Source organism: Balaenoptera acutorostrata, chromosome X (genome assembly GCF_949987535.1).
Source record: "Balaenoptera acutorostrata chromosome X, mBalAcu1.1, whole genome shotgun sequence".
In the NCBI taxonomy this organism is placed as follows: domain Eukaryota; kingdom Metazoa; phylum Chordata; class Mammalia; order Artiodactyla; family Balaenopteridae; genus Balaenoptera; species Balaenoptera acutorostrata.
Genome location: NC_080085.1, coordinates 35,578,343 through 35,605,090, shown reverse-complemented (window position 1 = coordinate 35,605,090; position 26,748 = coordinate 35,578,343). Strand labels below are relative to the sequence as shown.

At 51.7% G+C, this 26,748-nt stretch overlaps 1 protein-coding gene and 1 long non-coding RNA gene across 2 annotated transcripts in view; one reads left to right on the top strand and one right to left on the bottom strand.

Moving 5' to 3' along the window:
* The window catches only part of LOC130706388 (uncharacterized), a 56,603-nt gene extending 39,608 nt beyond the window's left edge, over positions 1-16,995 (bottom strand). The window contains exons 1-2 of the long non-coding RNA XR_009006667.1: positions 16,801-16,995; positions 14,530-14,767 (exon numbers count right to left, since the gene is read on the bottom strand). This is a non-coding gene — a long non-coding RNA (uncharacterized LOC130706388). The remainder of the gene's footprint in view (positions 1-14,529; positions 14,768-16,800) is intronic.
* The window catches only part of BCOR (BCL6 corepressor), a 115,064-nt gene continuing 104,109 nt past the window's right edge, over positions 15,794-26,748 (top strand). Inside the window, exon 1 of the mRNA XM_007180123.3 lies at positions 15,794-15,974. The gene's annotated coding sequence lies outside the window, so the exon portion shown is untranslated. The remainder of the gene's footprint in view (positions 15,975-26,748) is intronic.

Sequence of the window (26,748 nt, the reverse complement as noted above, 5' to 3'; positions counted from 1 at the left end):
CACAGGAGCTAAAACGAAAGGCCTTTCTCGTGAGGGACGAGGGTTTGGTGAGCACCCAGGTCCTAGAGCAATGGGAGATGTTCCCCATCATGTAGCTTGGGATTGTCGTTTAGCCTCTCATGGCTCATTCTGCGCTGGTAGAGTCCAAGAGAGATTCACTGTGATCTCGTAATTTATAATAAGAAATACAGATTTGGTCTGGTCCCTTTCTGGCACAGAGCTCCTAAAACCCTTGGAATTTCTTAAGTGCTGAGAGTGATAAAAGGTGTCTTTTGTTATGTTAATAAGATGACTTTTGGACACCTCGTTAAGGATGGGAGCTGGTCACCAGAGGAACCAACCCTGTGATTAGCAGGTTGGAACTTTCATTCCCACCCCCTGATCTCCTGGGAGGGAAGAGGGGCTGGAGGTTGAATCAGTCGTTGATGGCCAATGATTTAATCAATCGTGCCTGTGTAATGAAGCCTCCATAAACACCCAAAAAGACAGGGTTTCGAGAGCTTCCAGGTTGGTGAACACGTGGAGACATGGGGGGAGTGGTGAGCCCAGAGAGGGCGTGGAAGCTCTGTGCCCTTTCCCCACAACTTGCCCTATGCCTCTCTTCCACCTGCCTGTTCCTGAGTTATATCCTTTTATCATAAACCAGTGATCTAGTGAGTAAAATGTTTCTCTGAGTCCTGTGAGCTGCTCTAGCAAATTACTCGAACCCAAGAAGGAGGTCGTGGGAACCTCTGATTTATAGCCAGTAGGTCAGAGGCACAGGTGACAACCTGGACTTGCAATTGGCATCTGAGGCAGAGGGCAGTCTTGTGGGATTGAGCCCTTAACCTGTGGGATCTGACGCTGTCTCCAGGTAGATGGTGTTAGAATTGAGTTGAACTGTAGGACACCCAGCTGGTGTCCCAGGCACTGCTTGTTGTTGGAGCAGGTGGGGGGGGGGACCCCTCTCCCTCCATGCATTGGAATTGGAATCTGGACACTTTCACTCACCAATAGTCTATACCAATGAGGAGGACGAACTGGCTCCTGGTTCACCAGCCAAGCCTGTATGATCTCCCCTGGATTCCCTGAAGATTTTTTAAAACAAGTTTGGAGAGGTCCTCCCACGGCCATTTAGCTCTACTCTACCTACTTTCATCTGTCCTGATTTGGATCTGTTGCCCTGGCCACAGTTTAGGCCTTCTGAGGTCTCCCACATGCCCATGATCCTTGGGAAGGTGGTAAAGGAACATCCTGGTAAAAGTAAAGAGGCTTATATAATTCTGTATCACACAGGACTGCATTCAGCTGCCCATAAGAGAAACTCAACAACTGTGGTTGTTGGCTTAATGGTAAAGGCACTGATTTATCTCAGGCAGTAAGAAGTTGGAGTAATAGAGTCCAGGTCTGGAAGGGTGACCCACGAAGGCCAAGAAGAAGCCTGTCTGTCTCCCCCTCCTCGGAACGTGGCAACGACGGGTGCATCTCCAGCCCCGGCCCCTCACTCCAGCCAAAGGAGAAAGCAGTGGAAGAGGCAATGATAGCTGACTTCTGACTGTGTCCCACTGGCTGGAATGGAGTCACACGGCCACCTCTCTTGCACAGATGTCTGGGAAAGCGTGTTATTGAATGTAGAGCCTTGCTCTAAAGGACTGTCAGCAAGAGGAGAGTTGAAATGGGTGTTTAGGGACCCAACAACCTACCATACCTGCCCTGGTCTCTTTTGGACTGATGGTTTCTTTCTGTCTTTCTTTTTTAAATGAGATGTAATTGACATATAACAGTATATTAGTTTCAGGTACACAACATAATGATTCCATATTTGTATACATTACGAAATGATCAGTACAATGTAAGTCTAGTTAACATTCATTACCATACATAGTTACACAATTTTTTTTGTGTGATGAAAACTTTTAAGATCTATTCTCTTAGCAACTTTCAAATACTGCAATGCACTATTATTAACTATTATTAATGTAGAGCATAGTCACCATGCTGTACATTACATTCCTATGACTTACTTATTTTATAGCTGGAAGTTTGTACCTTTTGAGCCCCTTCACCCATTTCACCCACACCCCCATCCCCTGCCTCTGGCAACCACCAATCTGTTCTCTATGAATTTTGCTTGGTTTTGTTTTGTTTTTTAGATTCCACATATAAGTGAGATCATACAGTATTTGTCTTTCTCTGTCTGACTTATCTTACTTAGCACAATGCCCTCAAGGTCCATTCATGTTGTCACAAATGGTAAGATTTCCTTCTTTTTTTTAATAGCTGAATAATATTCATATATATATATGCCGCACCTTCTTTAATGATGGTGTAGTTTCTGTCTACACTTTGCTTCAGCCAACAGGCTGGACCATGTGCAATTCAGAAATAGATCCTAACCAAACTCCTCAGGGTGTTTCTTAAGTCTTATTTTACTACTGACATAGGGTTAAAAAACAAAAAGGTCGTGTTCGTTTTGTTGTTTGAGGAGCAGTAGTAGGAGGGAAGTATCCTATCAAATATAGGGGCTGAGAAACACTTACACAGAATCTCCACACCTCTGCCAATCTCAATTCTCATAGTAAGACTATTCAGCATCCAAAGAATTGCTGAGCTAATTAACCTGTAGAGTAGTAAAAACTGCTTTCCATGATAAGACATAGAAATCCCCATGGAAACTGGCTTACATACTAACTGGGGAATGTACTGGTTCACATAACCTTAAAGTCCAGAGTTAGATCTGGCTTCAGGAAAGCCCTGACCCAGCAGCATCATGATATCTCCAGTGGCCTAGTACCCCCTCCCCCATTTCACTGTTCTACCTTCCAAGGCACAGGTTTCTTCCTTACGTTTGCTCCCCAAGGCAGACACTATTGATGCCCCGTTCCTTACACCCTTGGCCTGCCTGAGTTCGCAGGCAGCTATGTGAGACAATTCACTGTACTCTGACAACTTCCTTCCTCCAGCATCCACATAGCTTTGATGCTGTGCCTGGATACCTTCTCCTGCAACAGGGGAGCTGATGCTACTGCAGGCTGGGAATTGATACTGCGGAGACACCGCCTTTCTCTGCAGCTACATATGTGGCTTGCGTTATATTTCTATTGGACAGTGTTGCTATAGATTCTGTGCAAAGTACAGCCTGTGCACCAAATCTGGCCCACTACCTGTTTTTATAAATAAAGTTTTATTGGAACCCAGCCACACCCATTTGCTTATATATCGTCTGTGATTGCTTTGGCTGCAAGGGCAGAGTTGAGTAGTCACAACAGAAACTGTCTGGCCTGCAAAGCCTGAAATTTTTCTTCTCTGGCCTGTTACAGAAAAAGTTTGCCGATCCCTGATAGAGAATATTGACCCTAAGGATATTTCTAGGCTGCAAAAATATTACTGGCTTTCAGGAAAGAAGAAAGGTTTGGTTATTTTTGGAATATATGAAAAATACATATTTAATAGGTGTGTGTGCACATCACGTGTGACTGGTGTGTATGTGTGTGTATTTTGGGGTGGAAAAGGGAAGACGGAAGCCATGTGGAAATTAATGCAGACAGCAATGTGGACACTTCAGCAGAACATTGAAGTCCCTGCTTCCAAGTGATGACTGACCTGACGTAAATTTTGACTAAAATGAAAAGCGTTTCTAACACACTCTTAACAACTTGCCAGAGAAGTATAAAAAAAAATTCTTATTAGGCTCAGGGTGGCAAAGTAACTTGCTCAAAGTCACACAGCTTGTGGTCTCCGATCTTCTTTTAAAGGAAACTATCTTAAACCTCCCCTTCCCCCCCAGAAAAAGGTTACCAAATAAAGTAAAGGTGACAGAATATAGCTATTATTTCAGTCTGCCCAGAACACATTCTCATACCCCTTCTTCTGATACCACCCCTACCACCTTTGATGAATCACTGTAGCCCTAGGCGTCTGGTATGTGGCCGTAATAACATCCCTGCCTACTCCCCCAGAAATGAACACATAAACTAGGCTAGAGCTACTCTACTTCCTCCTGGACAGAGCAGTTGGCTCAAGAGGTAGGCATGTGACCCAAGCCTGGCCAATTGGAGACCTTTCCCAGAATTTTCCAAAGAGTGGTAGCTGTAAGAGTGTAATCCTGGGCTCTTTATTCCACTTACAATCGCTATGGAACAAATTATGTCAAAGCATAGTGGCATAAAAGAACTATTTATCATGCTCACAGATTCTGTGGATCAGGAATTTTGACAGGGCACCATGGGGAGGACTTGTTCCTGTTCCCCAATATCCGGGGCCTCAACAGGAAGGACTCAATGGCTGGGGGCCAGAGTCATGTGGAGTCATCTTCACTCACATGTGGTGGCTGATGCTGGCTGTTAGATGGGACTTCAGCTGGGGCTCTTGGCCAGAACACTTTCATGTGGCTTCTCCATGTAGTTTGGGCTTCCTGACAGCATGGCAGCCTCAGACTTCTGCCATGGCAGCTCAGGACTCCAAAGGCAATGTTCTAGCAAACAAGGCAGAAGCTGTATCGTCTTTTATGACCTAGCCTAGAAGTCACATAGTGTCACTTCCACTGTAGTCACAAGCCCACCCATATTCAAAGGCAGAAAACACAGACCCTACCTCTCAATGGGAGGAATGTCAAAGTCACACTGTAAGATGAGCAGCTGGGATGGGAAATATTGTTGTCATCACTTTTGGAAAATATAATTTGTCATTCTCTTGGTAGTCATTTTCTCTGCAAAAACAAGGCCAAGTGCCTCAGTGAGGGACCATGGAAAGAGGATCTGGCAGGTGAGGCCCTGGTTCCTAGAATCACTCTGTAGATTTTAGAAACTACCCCAGTCATCTGACCCCAAAGATTTCCTTTTTGCTTAAAAAAACTTTAAATGGGTTTCTAACACTTGCAACCATGAGTCTGGCTGATAAAATAAGTAATTATTGATTTTGAAACTGAGAGAAGATTTCATTCATTCACCAAATATACATAAATATGTACACATGGTAATCTGCTAAGTACTGTGGGGGAAGACAACACCATGAGTAAGACACAGCCCTGAGTCACCCACAAGGGGTTTACAGGCTGTATTAGCTCAGGTTGCCATAACAGAATACCACAGACTGGGTGGCTTAAACAAGAGAAATTTATTGTCTCACAGTTCTAGAAGCTGGTAGCCCAAGATCAAGGTGTCGGCAGGTTTGGTTTCTTCTGAGGCCTCTCTCCTTGGCTTACAGACGGCCGCCCTCTGGCTGTGTCCTCACATGGCCTTTCCTCTATGTGTCTAAATTTCCTTCTCTTATAAGGACACCAGCCAGTTTGGATTAGGGCTCCCTTAATGGCCTCATTTCAACTTAATCACCTCTTTAAAGGCAGTATTTCCCAATGCAGTCACATTCTGAGGGATTGCGGGGTCAGGCTGCAACATATGAATTTTGGGGGGACACAATTCAGTCCGTAACACAGGGCTTTTAGGGATGATAATTGTGAGACTGTAGTATTGTTCAGCCCCCTCCCTCTTGGGCTGTTGAGCTCCCCTGCTCCACTGACCTTGGGCTTGACCCTGTGACTTGCTTTAGTCAATGGAATGTGAGCAGGTATGATGCCAGCAAAGGCTTTAAAGGTGCTTGTGTTGTTTGGCCTGCCTTTTGCTCTCTGGTCATCTGCCATAAAATGAGGATGCTCCAGGAAGCTGCTGGGCCAAGGAGGATGAGGAGACATGTGGAACAGGCCTGGACCCAAGCTACAGAGTACAGCCAAACTCAACTGAGATCATCAGAACCCCAGCCCCCGACCTCTACCCCATGAACAGGAAATAAACATTTTAAGCTGCTGAGTTTGGGTGTGCTTAAAACTTTTGTTACACAGCATGATTGCAGCAATAGCTGACTAATGTGATAAGTAATAAAGTAAATTACTGTGCCATGTAGACAAAAAGCTTTTCCTCTATGCTGAATTTTATTTTACCAAAGATTTCGAATAGACAGAACTCCTTTTTTTTCTAATGGTTAAACAGATGGGGGCTTCCCTGGTGGTGCAGTGGTTGAGAATCTGCCTGCTAATGCAGGGGACACGGGTTCGAGCCCTGGTCTGGGAAGATCCCACATGCCGCGGAGCAACTGGGCCCGTGAGCCACAACTACTGAGCCTGCGCATCTGGAGCCTGTGCTCCACAACAAGAGAGGCCACGATAGTGAGAGGCCCGCGCACCGCGATGAAGAGCGGTCCCCGCTTGCCGCAACTGGAGAAAGCCCTAGCACAGAAACGAAGACCCAACATAGCAATCAATCAATCAATTAATCAATAAATAAATAAATCTTAAAAAAAAAAACAGACGAGCCATAAATTAGTTTGAAAATCTAACGTACTTGATATGGAGGAGATTTTTCTAAACACACTGCATATGTTTTTACTTTCAAGAGGATTATTACTATTTCGTTGAGGTCAGCAAGGCACTAAGTGCTGACCTGGGATTCCAGGAAGCACAGTTCATGCCCAGAAACCTCAATACTGGAGTCACCTAAGGACCATCAGACAGATGAGGTCATAAGCTAAGAATTTCTTAAATATGTGAAAGGATTGTGAGTGATTATGTAATTATGCTGGTGATTAAAAGACCAAGTTGGCATACCTTCAGTCTCAGGTATGGCTCCCTACATATTTCCAAATTGAAATTTCTCAAAGCTTGCACGGCCCTGGTATGTCCAGTTTCTTATTTCTAATCCTAGGAATCTGCTCCCAAGGTTGGAGGCTCATCTTACACCTAGTGGGGTCCAAACACTGGAAGCACCATTTATCCATTCTTATTTTCCTGATAACCTGCCAGGATCTAAGATTTATAATCAACTGCATGGGATTTTGAACATTAGTTGAAATTACACTTTATATGGCCTCCGGATCATCTGTTTTATTTCATTTAGGCTCACCCGTTTCCATTGCATCTATAAGCAAAGGTCATGACCTCTTTTGAAAAGGGCTCAACGGAAGGGAAAATAGCAAGTCTATGTGTTGAAGTAAAAGAATTTGGTTCATAAAATAAAACTAAGGCGACAGAAGGCAAAGGGAGTTTCCGCTCTTTGAAAAGGGGCTTTCTCAGCACAAGCTTGGAAAAAAATGTTGATGATTTATGCAAATTAGAGAGGAAATGTGCCCCGAGGGATCTTGGCACAGAAGCTCAAGTCGGAATTCTGGATTTGAGGCTGGCGGTGTCTCTGATTCACTCTGTGACTGGGGCTGAGCCATTGAACCTCTCTGTTTCTAAATACCCTCATCTATAAACGCGGGCTAACAACCCTGTTCTTCCTGCCCCTGAAGGGGAGGCAGTAAAAATGAATGCAATGTCGGGGAATTACTTCTAAGAGCCATCGATTAGAACTACAGCATATGGTCTTAATGAGAGCTTGTTTCTGCCGCAAATTTTTCCCTGCGCCCTATGATCACTCCAGCTAGAGTGCCACAGAAATCAACTTCTCTCTTCAGCTATCTTCACATGCCGCTCTTAAAATCACAGAGGTCTTTAAAACAGAACTCCTGCCTGCTCTGGGTATGCATTACGAGGCCATGGCTCCTGGCTCTTTTCGACACAGAGCCACGCAGCCCAGATTTTCCGAGATGGTGGTGATTTAAAATATTCTGTCCCATTGTCAGACCATGTGTCGTAACATGTGTCAGATCATGTGTCCTGATCATTGCTTCACAAAATATGGTCACTCACACCTTCACGGGAAAGGAAGCACCTGCTTGTTGCCTAAAGTCCTCTTTGGAGATGGATGGGAATAAGCAATAAAGCTGTAGGGACCAACTGATTGATTGAGCAGTGGATATATAAATAGTGGAGGGGGAGGGGGGAGAGTGTTAATTTGACTCAATCATTACTATGTGCCAGGGTCAGGTGGGGCGAGTTGTCTGCTTATTAAGTAGCTAAGTTTGTGCTGGGCACTGGGCTAACGACTGCAGTGACAGAAACTGATAGACAACATCCCTGGCCTTGGCAGCTTGCAGTGCAGTGAGGGACAAAGGCAGGTAGCAATTAACAAACCAAGGGCGTGCTTTCAGGCTGTCACGAGAGCAAGGACGGTTTGTGGCAACACAGGGAGAGCTTCACAGAGGCGGTGACACCATAGCTGAGTACTGAAGGATGAGCAGAAGCTCGTGGCGGGGCTGGGGGGGGCGGCGCGCGGTGGGGGTGTGTGTGCTAAGAAGGAGCAGGCATTCCAAGCAGGGGGGCCCTGCAAAGACCTAACCGCAAGCTCTGTTGGTGTCCCACCCATGTCCCTCCACCCAACCCGGAAGGCACCTGAAAAGATTTCCCAAATACAATGAGGACTTCCTGAAACCATCAGAGGGAGTTCTCGGGCCTCTGAAGCATGCTCAGCTGGCCACCATATGGGCGAGCAGATCCTAAGTGCTTAGCTTCCCAGAAACAACCCTCAACTAATGCGGAATGAGAGCTGGGGTGTGCTGGAGCAGTGGTACTAGCTCTGGAGAGCCTGACTGTTACATATTCAGAAAATTTGCAAGCCAAGTGTTAAAACATTGGTAGCTTCCAATCAGCCACAGTGGGAATATTTATATCGTGGCCACTGGCAAACACTACAAATTGGGACTTTCTTTGTTCTCCCAGAAAGCTGGTTTACCAGCACACCACTGGATGGGAGTTGGTGGATAAATACTCCAGCTTCCTCACCCCTCACTGGGGCAGTGCTGAGGGGTGTGCTACACAGGATCTCAGAGAGGCACCAGCAGAATTGAGCCCCAGTTGCCCATATCGGTAACCTGCTCACAAACGTACCGTATATTGGCCTTCCTCCCTTCCCTGTCTTGATTCTCATTCCCTCACTGTGCTTCCTGGGATCACCTCTCTTATGGCCCCAAATCCTTGGCTCAAGGTCAGCTTTGGGAGGTACCCAAATTAAAACAGGCGTGGAAGCAAGAGCCGTGATTGCGGAGGGCTATTATACCAGGCAGAGGATGTTGAACTTAACCAAGGTGTCTCCGGTCTTGAAAGAATTTAAAGAGGGAAAAGACAGCAAGATCAAGTTTGTATTTGAGGAAGGTCCCCTCCCACTGGGGCCTGTGTGACAGATGGAAACAAAGGGAGCAAGACTGAGGCAGGAGGTTGGTAGTGATGGTTTCGAAACATGAATGTACTTAACACCACTGAACTGTACACTTACAATGGTTAAGATAGTCGGTTTTATGTTATGTGTATTTTACCACAATAAAAAAAAATGGGGGGAAAAATTGAGGTGGGAGAACCAAGAACTAGGTCAGCGGGAGAGTCCAGGGAAGAAATGATAAGAGTGTCGGACACCCATGGGAGGTGCCACCCACAGAGAACACGATGAAGTTGTCCTTGCCACAGCACTGCTTGTGGATCAAACACTGAGCACAGCCGACGTTGTAGGAGCAGATACCAGAAGAGGAGGACGAGACCCAAAGGGGGATTGTATCAAGGAAGACAGGGTAAAGGGAATGTCAAGAAGGAAGTGTCACCAGGGTCACAGGCCAAAGAGAAGTGGTTGTGAGGATTAAATAGGTAAGGGGTTAGTAGCTGATACAAACTTCTCATTGACTCCTCACCAGAACCCTACATTAAATTCAGTGACCTTGCTGAACTCCCTTATTAATTCTAATAGTTGGATTGTAGGTTCTTTTGGATTTTCTATGTGCACAAGCATGTCATTTGAGAATAATGACAGTTTCACTTCTTCCTTTCCAATCTGGATGCTTTTTCTTTCTTTTTCTTGCTTTATTGCACTGGCTATGACCTCCAGAATAATAATGAATAGAAAGAGTGACAGCAGACATCCTGTCTAGTTCCTGATCTCAGGGGGGAAGCTTTTAATATTTTACCATTAAATACAGTGTTTGTTGTAAGTTTTGTTTGTACATACTCCTTATCAGATGAAGGAATTTCCATTCTCTTCTAATCTTGCTAAGGGTTTTTACCATGAATGGGTACTGAATTGTATTTCTGTATTTCTCTGGGTGACCCTGGGAAAGTAACTTAAACTGTAAACTGTAAAATGACCTACTGCTTTTGCATTAGATATATCTGGTTTCAAATTCCAGCTGTACCATTTTCTAGCTGTGATTCTGGGCAATTTAATTAAGTTTCCTCACATAGAAAATGGAGACAATTATAACTCCCTCATAGGAATCTGAGATTATTTTTTGTAAGTTCAAGAGCCCAAGAGGCTGGTTTTGAAGCAGGACTAGGATTTAACATCCAGAGCCTATGGAATTAGCTCTCTGCAGAGGCTGATGTTCCCAAGAGCCTTTCCATCTCCTGCCCCTTGCTGAGGATTTCCCAGAATACTTCTGATGATGAATGGGGATGGACCTGAGCTCTTCCAACCATGTCCTTGCACTTTGCCCCCCAGGACTAAGGGAACAAACATATAAGTGGTTGGTCCACTGTGATAGCTAGTCTCCAAAAATGCCCCCACCCATGACCCAGGCATCCTGGTATTCACACCCTCATGTAGTCCCCTGCTTTGGAATCTGCGTGAGCGTCTAACTCTCTTGTAATTAGGTGAATCCACAGAAGTGATACCACATGATGTCCAAGGCTAGGTCAGAAAAGGCTTTCCAGATTCTATCTTGGTCTTTTGGAACTTGGGCCACCATGGAAAAAGTGATACTATCCTAAGACCACCATGCTGGAGAGCCCACAGATAGGAACCACATTCTACAGTCCCAGCTGAGCCCAGCCTTCCAGCCATCCCCACCAAAGCACTACACTTGTGCATGAAGCCAACTTGGACCCTCCAGACCAGCACATCCACCACCGGAGTGCCACTGAGAGCCCCTAGCTGACCCCACATGAAGCAGAAGAATCACCCATCCTAGTCCTGTCCCAATTCCTGGCCCACAAGATAATGAGATACAGTAACATGGTTGTTATTTTGAACCATACATTTGGGGGCTGTTCATTGTGCAGCGATAGATAACTGGAATATCTACCTTATGTGTTTAGTCTTTAGTCATGGAAATACGCTAAGCAAACCTGTCTAGTGCTCAAACCTATGACATCCCTCTTGTTTGACCCTATTCTAACCACTTAAGTTAACCAGATTCAAGTATGCAGTATTTAAGTACTGAGAAAACAGTCAGAGAAGGAAGTTGTTTCACTCAAAATTCTCTACATGCCTTTGTGTCTTAAATCTTTCTATTAACAAGAAGGGGTGTAAACAGATAATCCTTACAGCAACTTACAACGTTGGTACCATTAGGTCCAGCCATTTTTTTAAGGTTGAAGAAACGAAGCCTCAGAGAGAATAACTAACCTGCCCAGGGACTTCCCTAGTGGTACAGCGGGTAAGACTCCACACTCCCAATGCAGGGGGCCCAGGTTCGATCCCTGGTTGGGGAACTAGTTCCCACATAGCATGCCGCAACTAAGAGCCCATATGCCGCAACTAAGAGCCCATATGCCGCAACTAATCATGCCACAATGAAGATCCTGTGTGCCGCAACTAAGACCTGGTGCAGCCAAAATAAATAAATAAATATATTTTTAAAAAAACTACTCGCCCAACATCACACAGCTAGTTAAATGGCAAAGTTGGGACTGAAACCCAATACTATAAACTGCAAACCAAGCTTTTTTTTTTTTTTTTTTTTGGTCTGGGTTGGGGCACTTTTAGTTGGTAATCAGGGGAATCCATTCATAGTAGCACAAGGAACAGAAGGGAACTGATGAGAAGAACTCAGGAGCAGTACAGGCAGGCCCCCACAGGGGGCAGGAGCCGGGCACTGGACGCCCTTCAGGAACCCATCTTTGCCCTCTCTGGGGCCCTGTGTTTCTGAAGGCACTCAGTTTTTTACCGCATTTCTTTATTATTCTCTGCCTTTCTGCAGACTGGCTTTCCCTGGCCTGGCATCCACAGGCTCGAACGCAATGGCCCCGCGGTCAGGCAGGGCTGACTACATAATTTGTGGGGCCCAGAACAAAACTAAAATGCAGGGCCCCAGCCAGGGGCTGGGACCTCACTCTCCCCTTCCCACACGCCCACTGCCTCCACCCGAGGTACTCGCTGGCCTCCAAGGGATCACGACCTCCATGCTGGGACACATTCGGTGCCTGCATCCTCAGTGGAGGAGAGGGCCCTGCCAAGTGTCCGGCCAAGAGTGCTGCCACCTTGCCCCACCCCCAAGGCGCCGTGAGGCTCCCCAACCCTGACCTTCCCAAAGTCAGTACCCAGGGGCAGAAGGTGGTAGCAGCCCAAGGCCAGGGTGGTGTGTGGGAGGCCAAGCAGGGCCAGGGTCACAAGGAGGTGGGGAGCTGGCATCTGAGGACCCATCATCTCAGGAAGGTAAGCCGGGGTGGAGGGCGGGAGGTGGAACCATGCATGAGCTGAGGCTCCACTGTCCCACTGGACATCACCTACCGAACACAAATTTGAAATAATATTATTCAGAACGTCAAGATGGCGACCGCAGAGCATTAAATCCCAAGGATGGGGCCCATGACACAGGGCAGCGTGACTGCACTGGTCAGGCACCACGCAGCCAGCCCTGCCCTGACTGACCAGCTTTCTCTCTCCTGATCCCCCATTTCCAGGGGAAAAAAAAAAAAAAAAAAAAGAACAGAACTGGCTCAGCTAAGGGCAGATTCCACCTGCACCTACAGCAACATAAAGGCTGCTGGCATCCCAACCCCACGGAGGAGATAGACGGCAGCTCCCAGAAAACTGGGATGTGAACCAGGAACAGAGCCCAAAAGGTCCCTCTTGAACCCTCTCCTACCACCTACTAAGTGATGTCATACTGTCTGTCACATACCCTGTGAGTATATGAGCAGAGGTGGCTGGCTGACTACCCCAGTAGCCATCCCCCCCCTTCCTTAGTAACCTGAGGCAGCAATGGCCTCAAGCTAAAAGGTACCATTCCTCAGCCTCCCTTGCAGCAAGAAGTGGCCAATGAGACATAAGTAGAAATCACTAGGTGGGACTTCTGAGAAATCTTTATAAAGGAGGCTGACTCAGCTGGATGGGGGTGTCCTTATCTCCCCTTGTCTCTCCCCTTCTTGCTGCTTGAACGATTCAAAGCAGTGGGTGGCATGATCAGATGGAGGAGGCGAGTTTGGGGAGGGTGGGTTCCATTGTCCCATGAGGAGTCCTCAAGGATCTGAATTAAGGATGGTCGGATGAGGAAGAGCCCAGGATAGACGTTAAGGAGGTAGGACCTACAGGATTCGACGGTCAGGACCACATCCAGTACCTTTCGTGTGCCAAGCGAAGTAGAATATAAGCTCCATGACGCAGGGACCGTGTCTCTGTTGCTTACCATTGCATACCCTGGGCCAGCACAGTGCCTGGCACAAAGTGCGTAATCCCTAAGTGTGTTCCAATAGATGAATGAAGAATGAATGAAACTGCTCCAGGAGTCATTTGGGGGCTTGACTCCTAATTGTTCAGGAGCATCCGTCCCCAGGGAGCCCCTTGTACCCATGGAATGATTCCCAAGTACGACTTCTCTTGCTTTGTGCCACCTGTGAGCGCCCACCATCCCCATGCTCAGACCCAGGCTGGGTTTTTGGGGACCTGGAGGATGAAAGCCATAGGAATGCCACCCTGCTCCGAGCTTTTCCCAACTCTGGCTCTGATGTGGTTTGCAGGCCAAGTTAATGCCCCTGTTTCCACAACATCACTTCCTCTGCAGCGTGAGAAAAGAGGAAGAAAACTCGCTCTGTGACTCTCCTCTTCCCCCAGGGAAAGCACAAAGCTGTTGGAAACAATAAAAGCAGCCCTGTGTAATGGGGAGACTTTTGTCTGTGCAGTCAGGGGTTGCTGCGCCCGCGACTTCCTGCAGGGACATTCGGCAGCTTTGCAGATAAATAAATGCTCACATTCAGAATGACCAGCCTAGAACACTTTTATGAGCCTTTTCTCCTCCCCAGGCTGTACACAGATAATAAATCATATTAGCATCCTGAACCTCTGGTTCAGCATCACTTGTCACCAGTTCCCCCTGCACGAGGGGTAAGTGAATTTCGGCAAGACTGTGCTCAGCTACAATCCGGCCACGTAGGATTGAGGCCTGTGGCCTCCTTGGAAATCACTTGATGTTTCCAACCTGGGCTGGCCACAAGCTGAGGTCACAGGGTCCGGCTGGTCACTCCAGACCAGACTGTAAAAGAGGCAGCTGAAACCCCAGCCTTCTAATCAATATTGGGTTGTTACTTAGAAAATAAATGCTTTCATTTCTTGGTTAATTATCATAGGAACATGAGCCAAAATAGACAACTGTCAGAAAGAGAGAAAGACAAGGAAGGAAGGGAGGGAGGATGGGAGGGGTAGAGAGAGAGAGGGAGGACAGACTATATCACTAATCAGAAACAGAGACTAGCCATTTTCCTCCTCCATGTTCTGCCTAATATAGTGACTTACACCACAGAGGCATTCAACAGATGTTGGAGGAATCAAACTGGAAGGGAGAAAGTTTACTTTCAGGTAACCGGAAATGAAATTTGTCCTCATTTCAGGCTGCCCAATTAGTGACACAGAAGGAACAACTGGTTAGGTTTAGAAAACGGGTGGGGGTGGGGGGGAGACGGCGGATGACAATATGGATTACCTGAATATATGAATTTTTAAAAATCGCATCCTCTCTTTGGCTACCGGAAGGAGCAGGACAGCCCAGAGCACCAGCGGCAGCTCTCCAAATGGCAGATATGGTCCCGCTGCCCAGCATCTCGGAGCTGTTGGTTGAGGTAGATGACTGCCTTCCAAGAGATGTGACCTCACAGCTGGTGAGGGCTGGGACTCTGGAACAAGCTGCACAGATGCACGGATCATGGTGTTCCTTATGTGGTCTGTGAATTAAAAGATAACCACTGAGCTGCAAGTCACGCTCCCCCCACGCCAACACCACCACCACCAGCCTGTGGAAGGGAAGCCAATGAGCCATGTTTGGTGGGTGTATACTCCTTTCCTGTGATATGTTCAGAATCACTTCAAATGCAGCTCCAGGCTGCCTGACCCTGAGCAGAAGCCTACGGAGAAGGAACAGGGTAGGGAAAATGGCTGAGATCAAGTAAAAGCTGCTTTGGGTATGTGCCCTAGCAAGTTCAAACGCTGCCAGGCTGACTGGCTGGGGGGAGGGGTGGGAGGTTAATATATTTTTGAATAAGAGTTTCCTGTTATCTGCAAACAGTCACAAAACAGCTAGAGATTTTATTAAGGTAAAACAGTCCTCTTAGAAGGAGCAGTGGTTGGGGCCGTTTTCTCTAAAATCACTTGCCATCAGTGGTTCTGTCAATCATTTATTCGGACACCCATTCATTTCACCATTATTTATTAAGGCCTACTGGGTGCCAGTCACTATGCAACGTGGAAAATATGTAGCCGTCAAGTGAACACTAAGTTCTGTAGATGGGTCTGTACTTTTGATTCCAAGGTGAACACTAGCATAATGTTTAACCACCCCGGACTCTGGGACACCTGGGTTCAAATTCCTACTAAGTCATTTAGCTTGCTGGGTGACTGATAGAGTCAATTAACTGACCTTTCTCTACGCCTCAGTTTCCTGATCCGTAAAGTTCAAGGGCTTGTAAAGTACTCGGCACAGCGCAGAAGTGGGAGTTACTATTACTATTTAGCGCAATCCCTCCACCCCACCCCAGCTCTGATCCGTGCCGCACTCCACCGCTCCGTGGTATTTCGGAGGCTGTCCAGGCCCTCCGCCGCTGGGCCGTGACCCTGGAAATCAGGTCAGGCGCCAGTCAAGGCGGCGTGTGTGTGTGTGCGTGTGTGTGCGCGCGCGCGCGCGCGCGTTGGGGTGGGAGTGGGGGGGGGTGGCTTTCTTTGCGCGCGGCTTTCCCCAGGGCCTCTGGACAGTCTAAAAACTCACTTGGGAGGAGAGGAATGAGCGTGAAGTGGCTCTTTCGATCTGAGACACCCCCTCCCGGAGAAATCACCCCCTCCCCCCAGCCCAGCGCGGAGTGAAATCTTAGAAGCCGCCGCTGCCGGGTTTGAACAGAATGCCGGAGTCGGTGGAAGCCGGAGCTGGTCGGCCCGAAGGTCAGCGAGTTGTTTTGAGTTCTCGTACCCGGAAGGGGGGGGAGGCAAGGAGGAGAGGACGCCGGGGCCCGAGAGACCCCGCGTCAGAGCAGAAATTGTTTGTGCTCCGGAACAGGCAGATAGGCGGAAGCCGCGACGGGGGCGGGTCACGTGCGGCGGTGGCGGCGCAGCTGGCGGGGGAGCCGGGCTGGGACAAGGGCCGGGCCGGGCGGGGGTGGCACGGGGCGGCGGCTTTCGCAGCCGAGGGTGGAACCGGCGTACTCCGGGCGCTGAGAGCGAGTGGTGCCCCGAGCCCGGGGCGAGGGAGGTGCGCGAGTTATGGAGGGGCTGGGGTGGGAGCCAGCGTGCTCGGAGCTCCGCGTGGTGCCGGCACGGGCGGGACGAGGGATTGCTGGGGGGTGGCACGGGGTACGGAAGCGGGCCCCCCAGGCAAGGGTGGCGATAGCGGGACAACGCGGAGACTGCGCGGGCGTCTCAACCCCGAGAATGGAGGCGCCGCTCCTGTAGTCGCCGGCCTTGTTGTCTTCTTGCACGCAAATCCCGGAACGACCGGAACCGCCATCCCTGCCTGCGTCCCAGGGGTGCCCCATTACGCGCGGGGAAGGCTGCATCCCGCAGGGCGACTCCGGGCGGGGCAGGCTGCGGAGGTGGCTCCGCGGAAGGTGCGGGCCGGAGTCGTGGTGCACACGACCCACACGCCTCCCCCTCCCCCGGAAGAGCGGGCGAGGGAAGGCGCGGGCCATCCGTGGGGACTCCCCGGGGCTGTGGGAGCGGTGCGGGGACCGCAGAGCGGGAGAGGGTGCTGTAGAGAGACCATTGGCCCTACCTTAAAGACAGGGGTGGCCTCGTGGCCGGGGTTGAGGAGTCTGAAGCTTCCCCAAAGTAGCGAGCGCTACTCCGGCGTGGGATGGAAAGAACACAAACTTGGCCATCCGCCAGAGCCCTTGGGGACGCCTGACTTCGGTGCCACCCTCCGAGTGGCCCGAAGTGTCCCCCTCCGCTCCGTAGTCCACGAGGTTGAGGTCCGAGGCCTAGAAAAGTGGGAGGGTGTGGTCAGGCCTCGGACGGGAAACCCACCCAAGTTCCTCTCCGACGCCACGCGAGAAAGGCGCGGAACAGTCGTCTCGCAAAGTTTCCCGCCCCCCTCCCATCGGGGAAGGGCAGCTCTTCCGGCGGTGGGGGCGGGGGAATGGCCTTGGCCCGGGGAGCGGTGCTAGTTTGTTTTCCCGCGACCAGGTCGCAGGAGAGGGGCGCGGGCCGCCAGCGTGTTCGCGTTCCCAGAGTGGCGGCGCTTGGCCCGCTGCGACGTCTGCTCGGAGTCTCGGCAGCGGGAGCTGTGCAGAGTCTGGGACGACGCGAGACGCCATTTGCATCCCCCCTCCCTCCTGCAGGTTGGCGGGGGCCGGGGTGTCGCCCGCCGCGGAAGCGTATTCCTGGCAGTGACACTGATTAGATGCTGTGTCGGTACGTGCACAGAATCGGGTGGGCCTTCACCTCTCCTGTGCGCATACACTTTCTGTTGGAAAAGTTGCGGGTTATTCCCCACCCCACCCCCCCTGCGCCGCACAGCTGCTGTCTCCAGGGCGGAATTTGGAGAGCACGTTTGCTCAGCCCGAGGGAGAGAGGATCGCGCCGGCGCTGGGAGGCCGCCGGGCCCAGGCTGCGAAAATCCAGCCCTGGCTTTGCGTCGAGCTGCCGAGTGCGGCGCTTACGCGCGCCCGGCCAGCCGAGGCCTGGTTTCCATCTGCCCCTTTTGCCTCCGTGTTAAGTTCGCCGGGGAAAACCCAATGATCCGTGCAGAGCCCCTCGGAGGAGAACACCTCCCCGCCCCAAGCCCGATTCTGACCGATGGAAAAAATGACAGTATAGGTCAGAACAGGCTGCCCGCGAGTATTAATGCGGCCGTCTCCGTTCCCGGTGCTTGGGGAGGATGGGCGCCAAGCCAGGAAACCGCCGAAGGAGGAGCCTGCCCCTTCCCGGGCTAGAAAACGTGGATTCTTAGAGAGACCAGACAAACATGGGCAGACAGCTGAGAGAACTTAGCCCATCTAAATACAGGTTGTTCATGTATCTTTCAAGCAAGATAAATCTTTTTTAAAAAAATCAAGTAAACGTTGAGTCAGTTATAAATACTGTGAGAACTAGTTGATCTGTAGATGAAACTCCGCTCTCTGCCTGCTATTAAACGTGTGTGCAGGAGGTGCCGGGCTGAGCATGATGTATCTTAGCACAGCCCGTGTGTGTCCTAAGAAACCGCGGTCCCCTGTGCACTCCACCTTCGAGGACTCTTACTATAACTCTAAACGGGGATTTCGTTTAGTTGTAGTTTCTATATGGGGGTTGCTTGCTCCTTGCAAACTCCCTCCTGAGGTTGTTTGTACTTCAGACTAGATGGTCCTGGGTTTTGGCTTTTATAAGCCCACATTTTTCTCTTGCCTTTTTCTTTAACCTGCGTTCGTGCTGCTGGGTGCCGGGGAGTCCCCGCCCCCGGCCCCAAACGTCTGCTGCCGCCGCCCTCGGACTCTCACTCGCGCACCACGCAGCCTCGGAGGAGGGGAAAAGTGAACGCTCCGGGTGGCGCTCGAGAACTGGAATTCTGACTTAGGGCTGCGGGTTTGTTCCGGAGGCTGGCCGGCAGCGGCTTGAGAGCCAGAGGCTGTGAAGGGGAAGCCCCGGAGGTGACCCTGAGGCTTCGGGAGCAAACCCAGGAGGCACCCGCGTCTTTGTCTTTCGCGGGGCTGGCCGCCTGGCACGCACAGTTCCGATAAGGATCAACTGCAAGAGCGAGAGCGCACCGCCAGCACATTTCAGTGATTAGGCGAACGCCGGCAGCCACGTAAGGGAAAGGCCATTTGCGTTGTCTTTGAAAAGGAAAAGGCTGTCCCACCTAATGAATTATGAGTGACCTGGGAGAGGCCAGGCGGGGAGTGAGTGGCGCCGAGGCCTCCTCGGGGCGCTTCTTTGCCCCACCTCCGCCCCATCGCGCAGGAGACCCCATTTCAAAGGAAATGGGAAGCTTTTTGAAATTATAAATCTGACCCATTCTATGTACGTAAATAGTGGTGCATTTGTGAGTCCCTGAAATGAGACTCACCAGCAGCCCAGGGACTGGGGCCTGCCGCCTGCCAGCTCTGGACCAGTGTTAAAATCTGGCTAACTTACATCCCCAGAGGATGTGGCTTTTGCCCAGCGCCTCTAAGAACTGATTTATAGGAGGTGGCCTTGAGCCATCAGAAAGGGTGTCCTGGAAGAGTCTACCGGACGTCCTCTAAACCAGTGCTGTTCGCCCAAGGCCTCAGGGAGAGGGTGGGTAATTGTGCCTGAGCCCTAGCAGGAGCTTCCCATTAATCCAGTCTAAATGAGCACCATTAAAGCAAAGTTCCCCCTTCCATCCCTATCACACATGAGGGTCTTTAAGGGAAAATCTAGTGGAGACAGTTTGAGCCCATTTTGCCTTCTTAACTTTTGTGGGCAGCAGTGCCCTTTCTAGCCTGTGCAAACCCTGCCTTCAGCTGCTTCAACCTGGTAAGAGGGTACCAAATCCTAACAACAAACATTGTAGCACTGTATGCCAGGCAGAGTTCTATGCACTTTATGTATTAACTCTTATCCTGAAAACAACCCCGTGAGTTAGACACGTTATTGGTATCATTTTACAGATAAGGACACTGAGGCCCAGAACTGTTAAGCGGCTTTGTCGCACAGTTTGGGCTATGGCCAGGATCGCCCCCGACTGAGGAATGTAGGGCTGTGCTGCCCCCCCCGTGTTGTGTAGTGAAAGTGAGCTGTTTGGGGGGTGTTGGACCCCCCACCTTCCAAAGGGTTATGGGAAGAGATGAGGAAGCCTGACATTTGGCCCTTATTTTGCACGTTATTGTGGCTCCGCGGCGGAGAAGGGACCAGGGAAGGCAGTGCAAAGGCCCCTCGCCCCACCTCGCCACATAGCATCCGGCGGTCACGTCCGCCGGAGGTGACTGGGGACTGGGGACAGCCGATTGCCGAGGAACTCCTTATCGCCGAGAGTCAGTGGTCCCGGGAGGCGGAGCTAAACTACCGCCTGCGGGGGCGGCTGGGTCACGCCAGTCCCTGGGCTCCGGGCGCGCCGCCGGGCTCCTCTCGCGGAGCTGGCCGGACGCCCGGCAGCGCCTTCCGCACCTCCTGGCTCCCCTCCGCTTGAGCCGCCAGCCCTGGGCACGCAGCCTCACGGCCGGGGGCTGGAGAGGCCAGCTAGGCAAGTCCCGATTGGGACGGCTGGTTCCGGGTTGCTCACACTCACCCTGCCTCCCCCAAACACTCGTCCCCCTTTCCGGGCGCGCGCGCCTGCGCGTGTGTACACACACACACACAACGTCTCAAGCGCGCAGCCCGCCTCCCGGGCCTCCGCCTTCCCTTCCTCCTCCCCTCTCCGGCGCTTCGGAAGCCCGTGGCGGTTGTGTGCTGCACGGGGGAAGAATCAGGGTGGAGGGGCCGCGCTGCCCTGCTCCTCCCCAGGGTCCGTGCACACGCTGGCACCCCTGGGACGTGCAGCCAGGCCTGGGGATCCCCAACTCCCCCGGGAAGCGGCTGGGGGGGGACCTGTGCGCTCTGTGTTTCATGATGGCCCGGGGGGGTCAAAGGGGAAGGCTAGACAATGGGGCCTACGCGTGGGTGGCGGTGGCGATAAATCCCCTCTCCGCGAAGGCTGGCTGGGTCTCGGGCCACCGCTACTGGGAGTCTACCCTGCATGTCTTGTATTGGCCGCAGCTTGACGCCCTGCGTGCCCGGGCCAGAGTGTGGCCCTGTGTGTCTTGGGGCGGGGGCTGTTGTGATCGGAGGCGGCTGGGCGATCAGCTCCCCATCTCACATCCTCGAGCCTTTACTTTTAGCTCGCGAAGACCCACGGGCCCCCGCTACCCTAGCCACCGCCGGGCCCGAGGAGGGACAGGCTAGCCTGGCGGCAGGCTGGCCTACCCGCACTTGCGGGCGTTGAGAGAGGCTCCGAGACCCCGGCCGGCTGCCGAGCTGAGGGAGGGAGCGCAGCAGCCCGCGCGCCTAAGGCAGAACACACGCCTTTCCCGGAACCTTGAAACCCAGGGGAGCCGCTGCCATCTTCGCGTGACGAGCAGCGAGACGCCGGTGATTAAGTGCTTCTTTCCGGCTCCCTCTCCGGGTTGCGGCTCTCCTCCTTGCCAGGGAGGGAAGGATAAAACCTGGGGGGAAAAAAAGCACACTACTGCGCTCTCCACTCGTCCTCGATGTCCTCACTGGTCTCCCAGGGTGCGTCTGCGCGGGGCGCCCTCCCCCCTTGCACCCCGCCTTGCCGAGGATCGAGGCTTTGGGGTATCCGCATACCTCAGTTTCCATCCGCCTCGGCCCAGATCTGGGAGTTTAATGGGGGGGGGGGCACACATTGCCGTAGCCACCCGTCCCCCATCTCTTCTCCTCCCGTGGGGATTAAAGTTTAATACAGGAATCCCCCACCCACACCAGGGACTAATCCTGCCGCCCCTCCTGGGATTAACTCGGCTCACAGGTCCATAAAACACTTCCGGCGCGGCCAGAGGGTCTGTCTGCAGAAACACTTTAAAATTGTCCTCCCGGGCCTGGAGTCGGAATTGACCCGGTGGAGGGAAGTGAGTAAACAGACGGTTGTAAGAGACTATCCCGTGCGGTTTGCAGGCTGTGGAAAGAGGTGCCTAAAATGTGGGCCGTCGGGGCTGCTTCAACCCGGAGGGTGGCTGGGGTCTCAGTAGACGCATCTCAGAAAAGGATGCAGCATTTGCTATATGACATTGATCTGGAGGAGGATGGATGCAGGCAGGAGCTGGCAGGTTTCAGCTGGCTTCTGGCCCCAGTTCAATGAGGAAGACTAGATTCCTGAAACTTGGTGGGGGGGAGTCTGTCTCCTTATCTGTAAATGGCAACAGTAACACTCATCCTGCCCCTCTCAGGTGGGATTCTGAGAACCAAAGTCTTCAAGCACTTTGTAAACGGGGCCTGACCCCCTGCACATCACTGTGACTAATGTTCAATCTCCCTTACTCTAGAAAACACAGTGATTTGCTGATTAAAAACCAAAACAAAGTAAAAACCAGCTCTTCCTCAAATCCATGCAGGAATGTACAGATAAAGGGAATCCAAAAGCTGTTTAAGATTTTGAACATCCTTTTCATTTACATCACTTCAAATTAAGTTTCTGAGGTAATGGGAGAATCTTTGGAATGCTCTAAGAAAAATCCCTGTCAAAAGTGGGGTTAAATGGAAAGAAAAAAGACCTCTAAATTGGGTCAAATCACATTTTAAGGAGACGAAAACGGGATGAAGAATATAAATTCTGAGTAGCTTTCTGGCTCCTGTATCCTTCTCTTAGTCTGGAGAGCAGATGCTATAGATAGCCACGCCACCCCCTAGAAGCCCGGAAGTAGGCCCTGACTCGGGCTTGATCAGCTAAGGGCGAGGTGACTGGCGTTTAGGGTGGGGACAGTGACGAAGGGCAATAATTTGCTTAAAATGAACATAAGAAAGACCTAGGCCTGCCTCTGCGTCCTGAAGGCCCAGAACTGCTAAAACTGTGTGTGGGAGGGGGCGCCAGGTGACCTCCTTCCCCGCAGATGGACTCACGCAGCGTGACCGGCCCCAGGTGGCGCCCAGGCGCGCTGGGGATAGAGGCCCAGGCTGCGCATTCGCTTAGCCTCGCAGACTGCAAGCGGGGGCCTCTGGCTGGACCGCCCACCGACCTTTCTCTCCCCGGCCAGGCCCCGAGGCCTCCGGGCAGGGTCTACTCGCCGCCACCCCAATGCCCCTCGTGCTGCGCCCTCCCCTCCCTGGCACCCGGCCCAGATCCCGAGGCCTCCCCCGCCCGCAGCCGCCGTTCTTCCCCTTGTGATTCAATTAGCAACGGTGCAGAAAGCCTGTTTACCTCTGCAGGCCAGGGCGACTCGATCTGCGTAAAAAGCCCTAACGCCAGCGCCGACCAGTAGGGGGGGATTGTCCTATAGATTATTTCTCCTCCTGGGTTTTTTTTTTTCTTTTAAACGAGAAGGCTTGGTTGGAGAGGGGGTGGGGTGGCGTGTTGCTGCTGTTTTTTAAAACACCGTATTTGAAAGAGAAACAAAAGCCACACAAAAGCCGTTTAGGAGGTACCAAGGCTGTTTTTACATATAAAAAGTGCAGCGAATACCAAGGGGCCCCCAGCAGTGATAAACTAAATGGTTGGCCGATTTCGACAATTAGCAGTTAATGTGTTATCTGCGATCTGCAAACAAGTTTTGAGGCTCGAAGGACACCAAATTCCTGTTCCAGTCGACAGCGTTGTACTCGAATCTGTCGGGCACCTCCGATGCTCTCGGTTTCCCTGAGTGCGAATCCAGCTTCGGCAAACGTGGGTTTCCCGAGTTGGAGTACAGACTTGGGTCTCAGAAAATTCACTTGGGCAGCCGAGAAGCCTCCGCCTGCATCGCTCCTCCGGCCCGAGCTTGTCTCTTTGTTCCAGTTTCTCCAATTTTTTTTTCCACTCCCCCCTAATTTCGCAGACCTCTTAATTTTGCACGTAGTAGGCCTCCAACAAATGTGGAATGAGTGTCAGAAACCAAAGTGAGTCTCTTGGCCTGGAAGGCAGCCTGGTGCGCGGCCTCGCCCTCGGAACCCCATTTGGGTGCCCAGAGCCCTCTGGCCCCCGCAGCCTGCGCGCCGCTTTGCCCTGCGCGGGCCGGAGCGGGCGGGGGAGGCCGGGAGGAACGAAGCGCCCGGAGCCTGCACGATGATAAATATTGCGCAGACAGCCCATAAATAATTTGCATTATGTTCAGCTGACAACGCAGGGCGATTAATTTTAATAGCTACATATTTGCCTGGGCTGCTGCTTTCGTAGGCCCGGTAATGAAAGGCGAGAGGCCGCCCTGGCTCTGTGCTCGCGGTCCCGGAAGGCAGCCGGGAGGTGCGGGAGAGCCCGACACGGCGTCTCCTCCAGGCAACCTCCCGGCGAGTCTCAGCCCCTGGGCCCCCCTCTCGCTCTCCGGGCCGTGTAGACGTGGGGTGCGCGCGCGCCGCGGGAGCACCCCCGGGGCCTCGAGCAACAGGAACCACCATAATGACACTGCACATTTGTCTATATGGGGAGAGCCACTTGTGGACCAGGAGACCCTCCCCAAGGCGATGCGCCCCACCCGGACCAAGTCCGGAGTGAACTCCGGAGGAGATTTCATGTTCCAGTTTTGGTGGGGGTGGGGAAGTGCTAGTGCTAGCCCGCCGAGTCACCGGTGGGCCCCAGCGCGGCAGAGGCTTTTCCGCCCTCGGGACCCCGGCAAGGGGCAGAACAAAGCCCAGCTGCCCACGCGTCCTCTCCGCGCGCGTCCTGAGTCCTGCGGTCTTGCGCCCCGCGGGAGCCCCCTCTAAAATGCTTCCCGAGCTCCTCGATTAAAAGGACCGCACACATAAAAGACGGAAGAAGGGATTTGGAGCAGCTCTTAAAAAGAGGGGGCGGGGAGGGGAGCGCAGCGAAGAAGCACACGGCGCAGCGGCTGCCGCGGTCCCGTGGTGGCCGGGTGCGCGCGTGTGCGTGTCTGTGTGTGCGTTCCGATGACAAAGCCCCGCCGCCGCCTGCGAGCTCCAAGCTGCCTGAGCACTGGTGGGGGAGGGGAGGGGAGGAGGGGAGCCAGCGCTCGCGTAGGTAGCGGGGAGTCGAAGCTTCCCGGGAGAAAGAGTTCATTCATAAGCTGGAGGAGGCCTCCTGGTCGGGCCAGGTGGAGCCTCCCGAAGCCAACACCTGTGTATTTTCTTATTTGAAAAGGGGCGAGCGCATCGATCATTACCATATTTTAATTGCCTTTCGCAAAGGTCATCTCTAATTATGGGTTGCGAGGAGGGTTGGCCAGGGTCTGTAAGCCCTTTATTATGTGTGTGCGTGAGTGTGTGTGTGTCGCCGCTGAGACAATGCGCCCAGCTTATCGAAATGCCAATCCGAGGGTGTCCGTGCGCGCCTGCGAGGCGGTCACGACGTGCTGGATCCACGCAGACAGACCAGGCTGCGTGCACAATAAAAGCCGAGCAGGCGGCGAAGGGCCGCGCAGACCCACGGGTTTTCTTTTTAGAAACGGTGGTGCGAAAAGACTTGACAATAATAACACGCAGCAGAATTAAATCAGGGCGGGAATAAGAAAATGCATTTTTGTTTCTAGAACCGCGTACTGTGTTTAACCCATCCGATCCCCCAAGAGCTTTTTGTGCCCACGTGGAGGCCCGCGCAGGGACAGGTGCGGGGCAGAGAGTGGCTTTGGGACTGCCTGGTGATGGTCCAGGACAGCCACCTTATTTTAAAATAATACTAATCTCTTCCTTTAATTCAGCGTAGTTGTCAGCTACAGTGAAGTGGAATCCTTAACGATGTCTGTTTTATGGGGAATGATACCCGGCTAGTTGAAAAGGAGAAAGAAAACATTAAGGGTTTTTTTAACTTTTAAAAGTCTGCATTTCCTTAGTTTTCATCACTTGCGGAAACCCTTGAGGCAGAAGCCTATTTTAACTTCGTCTGAGGGAGCAGCCGGCAAGGTTGTTGGAGGGTCAGGGGTTCTTAGGAGGCTATTTTGGAGATGAGGGGGTGGGAATCAGTGAAGAGCTGTTGGTCAGGGGTGGCCAGCAGCCACTCTAAACTTGACTTTATCAAACGAGCCTGACATCTCTGAGCCACCATGCTGTTTCTGGGAGTCCCGCCTGGCAGAGCCATGGGCTGGGGTCAGAAGCCTCAGAGAGTTAGAGGGTTTTGTACCAGCTCTGCTTCCTGCTCTGCCCCCCACACCTGGCCTCCTGGCCTCACCAGCAGCCTGCTCTGCCCGGAGGAAGGCAGAGCCAGATGACTGGTCCAACCCCCGAGAGACCGCCTGGCTTTCTCCTCCCCTGTAATCAAAACCAGATGCACTTAAGCGCCTTTCATCAGAGGAAGCCCAAAGCCCTTTAACAGGCTTCAATAAAAGCCTTGCTAGGGCCTACCAGCCTGCTCAACGTCCAGGCCCCTGTGCCCATGTCTCACCTGAGGAAGCCTGGGGTTGCAGACAGGGTCTCGCTCCTCCCAGAGGGGCCCCAGAAGCCAAGGACATCTACCCAACCAAGGCAGCCTTTCCAGGCAAGTAGGGTGCCAGGATCCCTGCCAGGTGTATGAGTACGGACTCCGTTGATAGGAGAAAAGAAACAGGCGTGGAAGAGAAGCCAGCAGCTAGTGCTTAAGGAAGGATAAGAGCGGCCTTGTGAGAAGAAACCAGGGGGGGCTAAGAAAGTAGAAGTGAAGTGAAAGGGTGATGACGATCAGATCAAGATATTCAGAAGGGCTCCACGGTACTTGGACCACCCCGCATTCAGAGCCCCTATCCTACTGTATTGCAGTGTTTCTGTCTCCCCCACTAGACTTCAAACTCCCCAAGGGCAGAAACTGTCTTATTTATCTTTGCAAGCCTGGCACAGGTTGGCACAAAGTACGTGATCAAAATGTTTGGGAGATCACAGGTGTGGTGGAAAGCTCTGGAGCAAGACACATCTGGGCTTAAGATGGAAGCTCTGCCCCCAGGGGTTATATAACCTTTTTGAGCCTCAGTTTCCTTTTCTGTGAAATGGGCATGAGAATGCCTGCATCACCAGATTGGGGAAAGATTTGGTGAAGTAATTGCATGTAAAGCAATAATAAGGTTTTAATCAATAATAATAATAATAATGTTTTAATAAATGTTTTATCCTTGTTCTTGAAGGAGTGAGGAAGGGTTGGGGCTGATATTGTTTGAAGCATACGAAGAAAGGTCCTAGCTGGGCA